Genomic DNA, 13,116 nt, shown 5'->3' with positions numbered 1-13,116 from the left:
TACGGCTCCGCCGCCCCATGTCTCCCCATCTCTAGCGGATGCATTGGTTATGCGGCCCGCGCTGTCCGTTACCAAAAAGAGCGGGCGAGAGAAAGGGCGGGAAGGGGGAAGGACAGCTTGAAGTAATGGAGGTGACTAAAGTTCTTCTATTCTCAGTCGTTGGCCTCCCAGTCAAAACACTCATCATAGCCACTGATATTGAGAACTTCTTTAAACGAGGCAGGGAAGCCTGTAAGGGCCTGTAGTGCCCAGAATAAAAGCAGGGAGCATGTTCCCCCCCCCCCCCCCAGGCCCGTCCACCCCAGGACACAGCATAGGTTGCCCCAATCTGTCTGACCTATATGATTAACTGTACATTTTTCTTTTTAGATTGTAAGCTCTTCGAGCAGGGACCGTCCTTCCATGTTAAACTGTACAGCGCTGCGTAACCCTACGCTTTAGCAATGTTAAGTTAGTAGTAGTAATCTGCAGCATCACGATGAGAGCAGCAGCTCTGAGACATGACATGAGATAGTGCCATAGGCGCCGCGTCGGTGGTGGGGTGGCCAGGCCCAACCGTTTGGGGAGGCTAAAGGGGGCGTGGTTAGGGGTGGAGCCAGGGGCGGAGCTTATATCCACAATTAACACAGAAAAAAAATAAGTAAAAATAAGTCACAATTAAAACCTTTTATTAAATTTAGATATTAGATATGTATCATATGTCAAAGAATAAAGTGGTTGCTCAAAGCATATACTAACCACAATCGCTCAACTGTAAAACACTATGCACAAATGTGTGCAAAAACACACTCAGAACCTTACTGTACCATAACACTAAGCAGACCCTAATACACCAATATACCACCCATAGGGAAAATGCAGACCGTCAACAATATGATACAAGGGATCATATCACAGTTCTCATTTAGAGCCACAAAACACCTTTTTAGGGTGGATAGTGTTCACAATGAGCTCCTTTTATTAACGACCATATGTAGATCCTTCAAGAGGTAGTGTGTCATGATTTACGCTGTACACCCTTTCTGATGTTTTGGTGCCACCTCAGTAAGCCCAACACACAATCTCTCCACTGCAAAACACTATACACAAACTTGTGCAAAAACACAATCATAACCTTACCAAACCATAACAGCACTAATTCCAAGGACAGGACGAGCTACAACCTTATGCGTGGAAAGGCAGAACTGTAATTACACGAGGCTGTAAAACACCAATACACAACCTAGTAAACAAGAAGGGCTGCAAATACTACATGCTAGTAGAATACTGCACCTTGATTACACATGAAAAACACATGACACAACAGATATGAAGGCAAAACTGGAAAGTTACCTCAAGAAGTCAGACTCGGCATGCAGCAATACTAGAAAAATTGAAACTTACATGCAAAATATCACAGATGACCATTTCCAAAAGCTGATATTTCAATTAATAAATTCAGAATAAAATTCTTCTTTCTACCTTGTTGTCTGCGCACTTTATTTTTGTAGTCACGCTGGTTCAGTGTCTATTTTCTGTTTTTCCTGTTTTTGCAGTATCCCCTGTCCGTTTGACATTTCTTCTGTCTTGTCCACCATTGATCTTCCATCTGTGTCCCTACTGGTCCCGTCCAGCATCTCCATTCTGTGTGTCCCTGTCCCTATGTTCCATCTGCCCTCTCAGTGTCTCTGTCCTCCCATTACATTCAGCATCTTCCCCCTGTGTCTCTCTGTGTTGCTCTTTCCTGCATTTCATCCTGTTTGTCCCTCCCCACCCTACCCTACCTCATTGTGTCCAGCATTGCCCCTGTGTGTCCCTTTCCCTATGTTTTCTCCATGCCCTGCACCTCTTCTCGGACTCCCTGACCTTCCTCTGTCTTTCCTTCCTCCTGCACTCCTACTCTGGGGCCTGAATGCCTTCCTCTTTCTCCCACCCATGGTCCAGTATTGCTCTCTCTTGGGTCTCCAAAATATCTCCCAGTTTCTTCCACTCTGTCAATCCTCACTCTCTCTCTCTCCCCCCCATCTAACCTCTTATTCTCAGATCTAGCACCTCTCCCTCCCTCCACAAATCCAGCGCTTCTCCCCTTTCCTTTCACCCCAACCTCACGGCCCCAACTCCCCTCTGATTCTCACTCTGTGGTCCGATGGTGCAACAGCTTCCTCCTCATCTGCATTCTCAAACTCGCCAGCAGGGGATGACCTGGAGAAGGGATTGTTCACTCTCGCGTTCTCTCTCACACGTTCCCTCCCCCTCCGACTTGGTCGCGCACACACCATCTCTTTGTTTTCACCCTCTGTGCATTGCCAGGCTGCCTGAGCTCAGACGAGGAGGAGCGGAGGGCTGCTTCCTGCCCTTGGCTGTTTCACACCAGCATCCTGCGCCTTTCCTTTCCCAAATCTTCAGAAGCTCTTAACCGGTTGGTCCTGAGGTGGAGAGAATAAAGAAAAGCTTGATCGCTGTCAGTAGCGACACTGCAGCGATTAAGGCAGGCTGCCTCGGTCTTCCCAGCAGTGTTGCCAGGTGGAAAATTTTTTTCCCACCCAATCCAACGCAAAAACAGCCCAAAACCCGCCCAAACTCAAACCCCGCCCCTGACACCCCCACCCCCGCGTCATCACCCCCGCCGTCATCGGCCCCGCCTCCCCCGTCATCGGCCCCGCCCAAAACGTCACTAACCCCGCCCAAAACGTCACTAACCCCACCCCCCGCGGCCGAAAAAACTGCCCGAAAAACCGCGGAAAAGAAAAAAAAGAAGCCCAAAAAACCACGACCCGCCGCGGGCAAAAATTTCCCGCGGCGGGTCGCGGAAAACCGCCCAATTGGGCGGGAAAACCGCCCACCTGGCAACACTGCTTCCCAGTGATGCCTCCCGCCCTCTTCTGATGCAACTTCCTGTTCCGCATGGGCGGGAGGCATCACTGGGAAGACCGAGGCAGCCTGCCTTAATCGCTGCAGTGTCGCTACTGACAGCGATCAAGGCAAATTAGCAGCACCATCGATTTGATCGGACGACTGAAGACAGATTCCCGCACCTGAAGCCTAATACAGAGCCTGGAGATCGTGAGGGGACACACCAATCGCTGCAGTAAGAGCTGGTAGGCTGGGTTTTAGTTGCTGCTGGACATTTGGAGCAAGAGGCAGGCGGGGAAGCTCACAGCTGGGCTGGGGAGGCTTAGCCTCCCCAAGCCTCTTATACAGGGCGCCTATGGATAGTGCATAACATCGCAGCCAACTTTTCAAAATGATTGGGGGTGCTAAAACCCAACAAAAATGACCCCTCACTGGACACACAAGGAGTTTGCTTAATATTGGGGGTGCTCAATATTAAGAGCTGGCTCCCCATTTCTGCCCACCCTCCCAGAAGTGAAACGAGTAGGGCAAATCTGTTGTAAAACTAGGATGCGCATAGTGCCCTGATTATTTGTAATCTGCTGAATAGTGATTTAAATTCAAATAATCCAGGGCTCTACTGTGCTAAATCCTACCGAAATAAACACTTGATCTCTGGTTTCTTTTATTATTTCTTATGTTAAAGCTCAATGCCCATTATTCAAATAAGGTATTCATATTCACTTAACCCTCCATTGCCTCAGGTACAAACAGATTGTGAGCCCTCCTGGGACAGAGAAATATCGAGAGTACCTGAATGTAACTCACCTTGAGCTACTACTGAAAAAGGTGTGAGCAAAACCTAAATAAATAAATAAAAAAATATTTGGCCAAATAATATTTTTAATTATTTGTAAATACAAATATATGCTATTTGGTACAGCTCTAGCTACAAGACTGTTAAATACTTGAAAGGTATTAATGAACAAGTACACATTTTCCAAAGAGGACATGAAATTAAGCTAAAAGTAAGGAAATTTAAAACCAACATCAAGTATGTATTTTATTTATTTATGACATTTCTATCCCGCATTAGCCCGAGATGAATAGAACTGAGGGCAGTGGGAGATGGCAGGGATAAAAAGGCATGGAATAAACACAGAGAATCTCTACTTCTCAAAGCAAAACTCAAATGAATTCACACTACTAGTCAGACCAGATCATTTGTAACTATGTAAAAAAAAAAAAAAAAACACTGGTCCCAGTACAGATCCCTGGGATAGTCCACTCCTCCATGAACAAAACTGGCCATTCAACCATCATATTTTGTAGTTCTTTTCCTTTTCGAAATTTGTTTTAAATCATTGTAAACCGCTGAATACTGCTACTCAGTCATGGTGGTATAGCAAATTTTAATAAACTAAACAAAACTAATACTCTTTGCTTTCTATCTTTTAATCAGTTCCTAGTTGTTTCCTTTCTTTTCCATAGCTTCTTGATTTAGTCAGGAGTCTTTCATAAGGTACTTTGTCAAATGCTTTCTGAAAATCCTGATACATAATCAACTGGCTCACTTTTGTCCACGTTTGTTCAAAGGTTGGTGAGGCAAGACTTCCTTTAGCTAAATCCATGTTGACTTTGTCCCATAAAATCATGCCTATCTGTATGTTCAGTAATTTAGTTATTCATAATATAGCTCTTAATTTTTGTGCACTCTTTCAGCACTGGAGGGTATACCATTCAGTCCAGGGGATTTGCTGCTCTTCAGTTTATCAAACTGACCTATTACATCTTCCAGGTTCACTGAGGTTTGTTTAAGTTCCTCCAAATTATCACCATTAAATACCATTTCTGGCATGGATAATTCTCTTTATCTTCCTCGGGAAAGACAAAAGCAATCAATTTAGTCTATCTGCTATGGCCTTGTGCATCTTAAGCACTACTTTTACCCCATGATCAACTAATAGTGTAACTAACTCCCTCACATGCTTCTTGCTTCAGATGTACCTGGCAGTGGCGTACCTAGGGTATTTGACACCCGGGGCCGATCATTTTTTAACACCCCCTCCAAAATCCAGTATTATACATACTGAGAATACAAAACACAACAAATGTCATTCAGGACCTACAGAGCAATTCTACCATATCTTAAGCAGTAACTTCTATGAGTCACATAAGAGTGTACCTAGGAAAAGGCAGCATCCTAAACATTGCAGTGAGCAGTAGAACATCAAACATCTATTGTAAAACTAAACCAGCCAGAATAGTACAGATCATCAATCCTGCATAATCAATGCCAACAGAAAACCATGTCTTTTTCACAGACAGATAAACCCTAATCCACTATAGAATAAGTAACCACAAACTGGTTTTAATCATTGTGAACGCTGAGACCCGCTAGTGATTATTATTATTATTATTGCATTTGTACCCCACATTATCCCACCTTTTTGCAGGCTCAATGTGGCTTACAGAGTGTTGTTATGATGCAGTCATTACATTATCTTAAATACATTAAAGATAATATACATTAGCAGTATAGCAAATTTTAAATAAAATATAAACTAACAATAGAAATATTTAGACAAAAATTAAACTGAACCCCCCAAGAAGCCAGAGTCTGCATACAATGCAACACCACAGAAACAGTGATAGTGATGTATGTCCCCTACTACTGTGCAAAATATAAAGATAGATGTAAATTTGAAAAAACTAGCAAATACCAAATAAAACAAATAAGGAAAACAAGACTGCTAGCACTCCTGACAAAGACAATACCATTTTATTGGACTAATACATTTAGCTTTCAGAGGCCAAAACCTCCTTCCTCAGGTCAATACAGTATACTGCTATTACAGTATCCTGTCCTGACCTGAGGAAGGGGGTTTTGGTCGCTGAACATTAGTCAAAATGTATTAAAATTAGTCCAATAAAAAATTACCTTATTTCCATTTTCTATTTATAAACATGTATTAACACAGCTACAATAGTACTTTAACCTAAAGCAGAAAAAATAAAAAATATTTTATCTACCTTTGCTGTCACTGGTTTCTGCTTTCCTCATCTTCTCTTCACTCTCTCCCTTCTATCCACCATCTGCCCCTTCCATCCAGTGTCTGCCTTCTCTCTCTCCCTGCCCCTGAAATCCAGTATCTGCCCTCTCTCTTTCTGCCCCCTCCATCCAGCGTCTGCACCTCTTTCCCTTCTATCCAGTGTCTGCCCCTTCCAACCACTATCTGCCACCTCTTTCCCTTCCATCCAGTGTCTGCTCTGTCTCTGCCCATTCCATCCACCGTATGCCCCTGTCTTCCTCTCTCTCCCCCTTCCAACCATTGTATGCCCTCTCTCTCTCTCTTGCTTCCATCCTGGATCTGCCCTCTTTGTCTCTGCCCTTCCATCCTCTGTCATTTCTCTCCCTTCCATCCAGGGTCTGCCCTTTCTCTCTCTGCCCAATCCATCCACTATCTGCCCTTTCTCTCTCTCATCCATCTATGGTCTGCCATCCCGCCCTCTCCCTTCCATCCAGGATCTGTCCTCTCTCTGTCTCTGCCCCTTCCATCCACCATCTACCCTTCCGCTCCCTTCCATCCAGGATGTGCCCTTTCTATCTCTGCCTCTTCCATCTACCATGTGCCCTTTCTCTCCCATCCATCCAGGGTCTGCTCTCCCTCTTTCTTTCTTTCTTTCTTTCTTTCTTTCTTTCTTTCTTTCTTTCTTTCTCCCTCCCTCCCTCCCTCCCTTCCCTCCAGGATATGTCCTCTCTCTCTCTGCCCCTTCCATCCACCATCTGCCCTTTCTCTCCCTTCCATCCAGGGTCTGCCCTCCCTCTCTCTGCCCTTTCTTCAATCCACTGTCTGCCCTCTCCTTTCTGGATCCATTCCCCCCCCCCCCCCCCCCCCCCCCCCCCCCCCCCAAATGCTGCTGCTTCTCCTCCCGCTTCAAAATATCAGAAGAAAAAATAATAATAAACCAAATCGCGGGGCCTTACCTACTCGTGGCTGCCGACTCTGCTCTAGAACTGGAAGTGACGTCAAAGGGGCAGGATCGGCAGCCACGGGTATCTTAGAGACCCTGACAGTGGCGTAGCCAGGCTGCCAATTTTGGGTGGGCCTGAACCCAAAGTGGGTGGGCACAAAATTTTCTCTCTACCCCCCTCCCCCAGCAAAATGTCACACTAATCAGATGCATTTGTCACATGGGGTAAACTGCTGATTTTCAGTGCATCAGGTTTCAGAAAATAATTTCTTTAATAGCCTAACACCCTTTTCAATGAGCTTTCAGACTGAGGCAAAAACCTCCTGCCTCAGGTCAGTATAATGCTGTTATGGTATCCTCTCCTGACCTAAGGAAGTATTGGTCTCTGAAACGTTATTAACACAGGTACCATATTACTTTATCCTAAATTAAAAATAAAATAATTTTCTTTAAATTTGTTGTATGACCATTTACTTTTTCTCATTGTGTTGCTCCCGGTCTCTAGATTCTGCTTTCCTTCATTTTCGCTTAACTCTTCTGCGCCATTTGTCATTTTTCTCTCCTTTTTCTTTGCTTTCTTCAATATTTTTCAGCCTCTCTCTCTGTCAAGATTTAATTCATTCTTACTATCCATTCTTTAATTTCCTTCTTTTTCCTTCATCTACCTATGGCTTTTCATCTTTTTCTCACCCTTGTTCTCCCCATGCCCCTTCCTCTTATTCTCCAGTCTTTCTCTACTCCCCTTTTCCATCCAACAGCTCTCCTCTTTCTCTCCCCATCCTTCCAGTGTCTCCCCTCTTTCTCTCCCCATCCTTCCAATGTCTCCCCTCTTTCTTTCTGCATCCTTCCATCCAGTGTCTCCTCTTTCTCCCTACCCTTCCATCCAGCGTCTTCCCTCTTTCTCTCCCCATCCTTCCACCCATCCAGTGGCGTTCCGTGCTTGGCTGTCACCCGGGGCGGATCGCCGCTGCGCGCACCCCCCCCCCCCCGGGTACAGTGCTACACGGCGCCCCCCCCCCAGCATAGAACGGCACCCCCCCTGACGTGGACCCTAACCCCCGCCCTCCCCCGGTGCAGCGCCTCTCACTCCCCCCCCGACAGTCCCCACCTGCCTACCAGCTGAGCTCCAGCCGACACCTCCAATCTGCTGCGTTGCTGACTTTAAATGAAGAAAACCGCCGTCTCGTCGTTGGCCCTTCACTACTGAGTCCCGCCCTCTGATATAACTTCCTATTTCCTCAAGGGCGGGACTCAGTAGTGAAGGGCCAATGACGAGACGGCGGTTTTCTTCATTTAAAGTCAGCAGCGCTGCAGATTGGAGGTGCCGGCCGGAGCTCAGCTGGTAGGCAGGTGGGGACTGTCGGGGGGAGTGAGAGGCGCTGCGCCGGAGGGGGGGTGGATGGAGCACCCCCACCCCACCCGTTGACACCCGGGGCGGACCGCCCCCACCGCCCCACCCTTGCTACGCCACTGCACCCATCTACCCTCTCTCCTGATCCTTCCATCTAATGTCTCTCTCCCCCTCCTTCTATCCAGTGTCTCCTCTCTATTTCTCTACCCTTTTCTGTTTAGTGACCCTTCTCTCTCCACATCCTTCCAGTCTCTCCCCTTTCTTTCTGCATCCATTCATCCATCTCCCCCTTTCCCTCCCCATCCTTCCATCTGTTTTCCCTCTTTCTCTCCCCATCCTTCTATCCGTCTACCCCCCTCTCCCGATTCTTCCATCCAGTGTCTCTCTCTCTATCCCCTTCTTTCCATCCAGGCCTGCCCGCCCACCCACCCAACACAGACCTGCCAAGTCTCCTGCGAAACACGTGGCACCAGCTCCCATTTCCGGCCACTGCTGCTTCTCCTTTTCAGCAGCAGCGGCTGCTACAAAAACAAAAAGAGCTAATTAAACAACCAAAAATGTTTTTAAAAAGCAAGCGCGGCACTGCAGGCAGCCATCAGGCATTGGCTGTCGGCTCTGCAGCTGCTCCTCTCGCCTCTTACGTCATTGCCCCGGAGGAGCGCAGTGACGTGAGAGGCGAGAGAAGCGGCTGCAGAGCCGACAGGCAATGCCTGATGGCTGCCTGCAGTGCCGCGCTTGCTTTTTAAAAACATTTTTGGTTGTTTAATTAGCTCTTTTTGTTTTTGTAGCGGCCGCTGCTGCTGAACAGGAGAAGCAGCAGTGGTGAGAAATGGGAGCTGGCGCTGCGTGTTTCACGGGAGACTTGGCATGTCTGTGTTGGGTGGGCAGGCCTGGAGGGAAAGTGGCTGGGCCTAGGCCCGCCCGTGGCTACGCCCTGCAATCTTCCTGCTTTTGCTTACCGCTACCGCTGCTAGTCTGCTGGATGAGAAGCAGTAGCAGTAGTGACAGCTTGACTGGGTTGGAGGCTGCTGGAGGAAGGCACGGGACCGTCCTGCCAGAGGAGAGGCAATAGCGGCGGCAGTCTGGCAGGGGTGGAGCAAAAGGAAGGCACGGAACCAGCCAGAAGAGAGGCAGGGACGACGGCCCAAGCGGAGGGACTGGAGCAGTGGGAGCGGAGCACCCCCCGTTGATTTGCACCCGGGCTGGACCGCCCCCACCGCCCCACCCTTGGTACGCCGGTTTTTGTTATGAGAGTTTTCTTCTATGATAAACTTCTTTTCAAATGTCCATTTTGCCTTTTGCCAGTATTAATGCTGTTTCAAGTTCTTCCATTTTGTTATAGTTCTTTTGCTATGATAGTTTCTTTCACCAAACTTTTAACCATGCTGGTTGTCATCTGGCCTACCTTTTCTAATATGTGAAATACATTTGGTTTTGGCTTCCAAAAAGGTAATTTCGAACAACATCCACACCCAATAAAAACTCTTAACTTTTGCATCTGCATCCTTTAGTTTTATATCATTTTCTTAATTTTATCGTAGTGTAAATGTGAACTTAGGCCCAGTGTGCATGGGAAGAGCAAGGGTTTATTTGTGAGCCAGAATATTAGAAAAATAGAGGAAACTTCCTTTAGACTGAATCATTAACTAAAGGGAACTGGCTTACTCAAGACCACAGAATGTGTGAGAAAGAAAAAAAAATTGATGTATGTGATAAAAAAATGTGTTTTGAAGAGAGAAACCTGATAAGATAGTAGCCTTTTATTTTAATTAAAAATCACAGATGTTTCTTTGCAAAACATGTAAATGTGCAAACAACCTGATGTAAATTTGAAGACAGTTCTTCAGTACCATATGGTGTGTGTGTGTATGTGCGGAACTAAATGGCTTCCGCTGGCTGGCCTTCTAAATGGAAGTAATAGAGACCCTCAGCTGGTAATAAATTGTTTACATTTATTTCTTGTTAATAATAATCTCCCTTTTGAAAGTTCAGTGTTAGCGCAGTATATTTCCTTAATGTCCTACTGCTGGTTATTAAGTTTATCGTTTATTTGTTTTGCTATTCCTTCACTTATTGCCAAGCAAGTCAGAACGGTTTACAGAGTAAATCATACAATAAATTTTTTTTTTAACCCAATTAAATTAAATTGGGAACACCATTAAAAGATAGGAAAGAACAAACAATCATCTGCTCCAGATAACAACATAAACAGCCAACTCATAAGCCATCCTAATATAATAATTTGCACCTCCGTCTGGATGCCTGGGTTCGTAACACACTTCCCATTGGTCCACCCTGGCGATGACGTCAGAGGGCGGGACCAATGGGAAGTGAGAGGGAAGGGAAGCCAGCACCAGCCAGCCACAGAACGTTTGACGTGAGTACACAATCGCCCCCCTCCCTCCCCCCATCCTCCCTCCGAGTTCCATGCCCCCCTCTCCTCCTCCCCCTCTCCTCCGAGTTCCATGCCCCCTACCTCCCTCCCTCCCTCTCCTCCCCTCCGAGTTACAGGCCCCCCTCCCCTTACAGTTGCAGCTCCCCCTCCCTCCGAGTTCCACGCTCCCCTCTGCTCCGAGATCCACGTCTTGCGCCTCCCTCCCTCTCTCTGTCTCCCCTTTGACTGCAAGCACGACCTGTCCTGTGGCAGCCCCTCGCCTTCCTGCGTGCCGGCTGTAATTTAAAAATTTTTACCTCGGGGTCTGGCGTCCGCAGTGAAGGCGAGCAGTGCTTCAGCCTGCCTTCCCATCTGTCTCAGCTCTGCCTCTGGTCCCGCCCTTCTGGAAACAGGAAATGAGGGCGGGACCAGAGGCAGAGCTGAGACAGATGGGAAGGCAGGCTGAAGCGCTGCTCGCCTTCACTGCGGACGCCAGACCCCGAGGTAAGAATTTTTAAATTACAGCCGGCATGCAGGAAGGTGGGGGGCTGCCACAGGACAGGTTGTGCTTGCACTCAGAGGGCAGACAGAGAGATGGAGGGAGGCGCGGGCATCTGGAACTCGGAGGAGAGGGGGGGCATGGAACTCAGAGGGGAGGGGGGTGTCCTGGAACTCAAAGGGGAGGGGAGGGGCATCCTGGAACTCGAAGCAGAGGGGAGGGGGCATCCTGGAACTCGAAGCAGAGGGGAGGGGGCAGGGGGTCCTGGAACTTGAAGGGGAGGGGGGGATCCTGGAACTCGAAGGGGAGGGGCGGGGGATCCTGGAACTCAAAGGGGAGGGGGCAGGGGTTCCTGCAACTCGAAGGGGAGGGGTGCCTGGAACTCGGAGGAGACGGAGAGAGGAATGAAGGGGGGCATGGAACTCGGAGGGGGCTGGAACTCGGAGGAGAGAGAGGGAGGTAGGAGGGGGGCATGGAACCTTGCTAGCCCCCATTTCATTTCTCTATGAAACGGGCCTCTTTTACTAGGTCGTTCATAATATAACGCACAAACTTCTTTGCAATTATCTAGAAACCTGTGCGGCCTACCCTCTAAAATACAGTAACCTTAGACGACAAAAGCTAATTGATAATAATATGTTTTCAGTGCTGTACGAAAAGGGCATATGATTTTTCTAATCAGTTGTAATAAAGAATTCCACAATGCAGGAGATAGAAAATAAAAAGCAGACGTGCGGGTTGATTCCCTCCTGGCTCTAGGTGGTGGAGGCAATGCCAATCTATTATCTGTTAAGGAGCGAAGAGTACGAGCAGGCATGATCACTGTTCCCAAGTGGCTTTACACCCTTGCCTCTTGCACCACATCCTCCAATTCATTAAGGACTAGATCTAAAATATCCCCCTCCCTTGTCATTTCCTGATCCAGCTACTCCATGAAGTGGTCATTTATTTAATTTAGAAACTTTACCTCCAGTATTGGGGTAAATTAAATCAATCACCCTACCAAAGGCTAAAAAGCCAAATCCTGCTTGAATTCACGTTGTGCTGCCAAGTTGAACATATATAATTTAAAGGAAATGAAATCACGCACTATTATTGTGTTATGTCCCTAATTTATATTAACTTTTCATCATCTGTCTGTTCATTGTGCCCAGGCAGACGATAACATAACCCCACCATAGTAGCACAGATACATTATAGTGGATGATAGTAGATATAGACCAATATGTTCCATCCAGTCTGCCTAGTATGTTTGCCAGGGAAGTGCCTGATGAGCAGTGTAGGTTATTTTCCTCATGACTATTTTTATATTGAGGGGTTTTACCCACTATTCCTTGGGAGATTATCATACAAGTGGTACTTGCTGCAAAAGATTGGATAGCCCCCATCTTGCTGCTGGACTGCTGTCTACGTCATAGTGTTGATGAGCTGATTATTTATTTAAAGTTGGTAAGGGAGTAGGGATGCTTATATCAATCTAAAGTTTTTTAAGCTTATTAGATATATTGTATGCTATTTATTTTATGTTTGCTGCAAGAAGAACTGCGGGGACCTAGAACTAATCTGTTCCTAAGGGCTGATAAATTTCTACTGAAGATGACCAATTAGGTCTTCAGGTGAAGCATTTCCTTCCTATTCTCTAAAACAGTTTAACAGCCTATGGGGCTCATTTTCAAAGGAGAAAAGTGGCATAAAGTGATTTTCGAAACTCAGATTTCAGATGTTATTATCTGCAGATAAGGGCAACGAAAATGATAAAGGGGATGGGACGACTTCCCTATGAGGAAAGGCTAAAGTGGCTAGGGCTCTTCAGCTTGGAGAAAAGGTGGCTGAGGGGAGATATGATAGAGGTCTATAAAATAATGAGTGGAGTTGAACGAGTAGATGTGAAGTGTCTGTTTACGCTTTCCAAAAATACTAGGACTAGGGGGCATACGATGAAGCTACAATGTAGTAATTTAAAATGAATCAGAGAAACTTTTTCTTCACCCAACATGTAATTAAACTCTGGAATTCGTTGCCAGAGAATGTGGAAAAGGCGGTTAGCTTAGCGGAGTTTAAAAAATGGTTTGGACGGCTTTCTAAAGGAGAAGTCCATAGACCATT

This window comes from Microcaecilia unicolor, chromosome 3, assembly GCF_901765095.1.
Source record: "Microcaecilia unicolor chromosome 3, aMicUni1.1, whole genome shotgun sequence".
NCBI lineage: Eukaryota > Metazoa > Chordata > Amphibia > Gymnophiona > Siphonopidae > Microcaecilia > Microcaecilia unicolor.
Note: the sequence above shows the minus strand (reverse complement) of the source record.